The sequence below is a fragment of the Aedes aegypti genome, chromosome 3 (genome assembly GCF_002204515.2).
Source record: "Aedes aegypti strain LVP_AGWG chromosome 3, AaegL5.0 Primary Assembly, whole genome shotgun sequence".
NCBI lineage: Eukaryota > Metazoa > Arthropoda > Insecta > Diptera > Culicidae > Aedes > Aedes aegypti.
In genome coordinates, this window is record NC_035109.1 from 225,226,753 (window position 1) to 225,229,880 (window position 3,128).

The 3,128-nt window shown below is 47.9% G+C and overlaps 1 long non-coding RNA gene across 1 annotated transcript; it reads left to right on the top strand.

Annotated features, from left to right (window-relative positions):
• Positions 1 to 303: 303 nt before the first annotated feature.
• LOC110679040 lies at positions 304 to 1,736 on the top strand. The gene is made up of 2 exons (XR_002502158.1): positions 304 to 896; positions 956 to 1,736. It is a non-coding gene; the product is annotated as an uncharacterized LOC110679040 (long non-coding RNA).
• Positions 1,737 to 3,128: the final 1,392 nt, after the last annotated feature.

The window sequence follows — 3,128 nt, forward strand, 5'->3', positions numbered from 1 at the left end:
GAGTTACTATAGTTTATACCCCTCACGGATTAGGGGCGAGGTTTGGTTCCATAACATAGGGAACATTTTTGATATGAAAATAATGCATTGGTAATTTGTCGATTAAAATATTGACGTAAGATGTCCGAAAGACGGATACATTTAGGTACGTAGTTTGGTATAAGGTAAATACCGTTTCGAACGTTGTTCAATTAAGGAAGTTCTCCGAGACTAGTACAGGGTGGTCTGATAGCAAATACAATTTCCAAATTCTAAAATCAATATCCTAAATTTCAATTGAAAATAGACAAATCTACTGATTCAAATTTAGGTTAGACTAAGAAAAATATTTTCTTAGAAGAAATTCTAAGAAAATATTTTTTTTCGTATGTGTTTGGAGTAATGTAACAAGTTACAATATTTTCTAATAGAAAATACGATTAAGATAAAAAAATAATTTAAATTCAAATGCATTTAGAAATAAACATACCCCTCGTAGACTTTGGTAGCAGGTAAGCGGTAAGCTAAAAAAGTCACTCATTTTCATATGGGGTTACGGATAGCCAATAGAAAACGAACACGCGCTCGCGGTCGAATATAATAGAAGCCAGAAAAAGAATAGGAGCTTCATAGTAAATCACCTAGCTTCGGTCTCAGTCCGGTTTAGTCTATTCGCATGAGAAGGTGCATAAGCAGTTCAGAAAAGTTAAAAAAAAACGTGGTGTGTTACAGTTACAAACTAAAAAGCGAGCTAGATAACAGTTGAAAAATACCAAGTGAGTTTAAATCATACTGTAGCATTATGCACTGAAAAGAGGTTAACTTAAATTATCTTTGATAGGATTCTCGCTAAAACCATTGTGATTATTGTAAAGCACATGGTTATCAGTCCTTGTGAAATAGAGCAAAAATCTCAGGTAAATTAGCAAACACATTCCTAAAGTATATGTAAACTCATTAAAGTTGTCGTTTGAAGATTTCCTTCAAACGAAGGTCGCCGGTCGGGGCCAAGTTCGGCCGACCCAGGCCAGAAAAGCACTACGGGAGTGAACTCGCACCTAACCATTAAAACCGGAGAGGATCGCTTGGTTGCGATCACGTCGTACATCCGCCATTCTCGTACGACGCCGCAGTGGACAGATCACCAACTATTTGCTAATCACCACGGCGAGCGGTAACCTCCTCCCGCTCCATCGTCCCTTGTGAGCAAATCACCTCCGCGGAGCAAATCGGTGCAACGTTACGCCCAAGCACGGTACCAGAGCATAGATCACCACCTGCTGCCAGCATACCCCTCCGGGGTGGAAGCATTCATAATTAGAGCTTTCAAGTTCGTGTTCATCCAGCCATCCATCGTACCGGTACGCAACGTCTCCAAGCCTCATCCCGCCTCGTCGCCCGCCAGACGTCAGGAAGCAGGTACGAGTGAATCAGGTGATGTACTAGAGTGAATCCAACTAGAATCCATGGAATAGCGTGGGGAACATGTGTTAGGCTGGAGAGAATAAATGTAGGCGATTGAATGCGAAGTGTCGTGACTAACTTGACCCGATCTTAGCTAGGATTTTAAATATCTCGGAAACTCGAATCAATTTTTAATTCAGGTATACGTTTGTTGGAATATTGGTTGCACGTGTCACATATCAGGAAGTGAACCTTGATACCAGAGTCTCATCGGGCATAGTTGAATCGCGGCTTTGCGGTAGCTTCGCTACCTGGCGCGGAAGCAAAGTTTGTTAGTGAGCTTCCGCATGTGTTACAACCAACGTTAGCCAGATCGACATCTAGCACGGCCAGTGCCTCTAGCAGGATTTGACCTCGCTGGTTCGTGTTACGGCTTCCCCATTCCACGGCCCAGGCATTGAAGTCACCCGCTATTACAACTGGCCTTCGCCCTGTCAGCGCGGTCGTCATACAGTCCAGCATCTGCGTGAACCGCTCGGTCGACCAACTCGGAGGCGCATAGCAGCTACAGAAGAGGACCCCGTTTACTTTGGCGATCACGAAGCCCTCGTAGGTAGTAGACACCAACTGCTGGACAGGGTATTTACCCGTTGTCCATATCGCCGCCATTTTTCCGGATCCATCCACGACCCAGTTGCCGTTGCCGGCGGGTACTCGGTATGGGTCCGATATGATGGCGATGTCCGTCCCCCACTCAGCAACTGACTGGTACAGCAGTTGCTGAGCTGCGTCACAGTGGTTCAGGTTCAGCTGCGTTACCTGCACTGTGATTTTTCGTTGATGGCTCGTTTGAAGGTCGGGCACCTTGAGCCTCCCGTTGGGTGATTGTTGTTCACGGACTTGCCGGAACAAATCAAGCACTTGGGAGGGTTCTTGCAGCCTAGTGCCTTATGACCTTCCTCACCACAACGCCTGCACAACTTAGTCCTATCAGGGCCTTTACAGCCCCAGGACTTGTGTCCAGGTTCCCTGCACCTAAAGCAGATCACTGGTTGCTCATGTATGTTCAGTGAACATACTGACCAACCAACCTTGATCTTACCTACCTTAGCGGACTTATTTGCGTCTGCCACAGGTAGGTGTACTAAGGCCACCTGAGTACCTGCCGGACCTTTCCGTAGCTGAACGGCGGTGGTGGGCACCTGCACTTCGCACTGTTGCCGCAGTGCCGTGACGAGCTCTTCTGCGTTAGTGATCTCGTCAAGGTTCATCACCTTCAGAGTCACTGACTGCGTCAGAGCCCTCACTTCAACACCAGCGCCAAGGACCTCTTCCGCCAAACTTTTGTAGGCGGCGCCCTTGCGCTCCTTGTCGCGCTTAAGCTCGAGGATCATTTCGCCTGTACGAGTGCGTCTGACACTGCGTACGTCGGCTCCTAGATCCGCAAGCTTCGCGTCACTGCGCATCGCCTTCAGGACTTCCGAGTACTTGGACTCTTCCGTCTTGATGATGATCGCATCACCCTTTTCGCGCTTGGCACCTACCCTCCTACCTTTCTTAGGTCTGGTATCCCTGCGCTCCTGTTTCTCCTGTTCCTTCTTCTTCTTCTTCCTCACTACGGTTGTCCAGGGGGCGTCCCCCCCCTGCTCCGCCCTGACCTGTGGTGATGGAGGACCTCTCAAAGGTCGCAACCCCCTGTTCCCATCACTCCGTGAGGGGCCAGCCTTTTCGGGCCCACCCTTCTC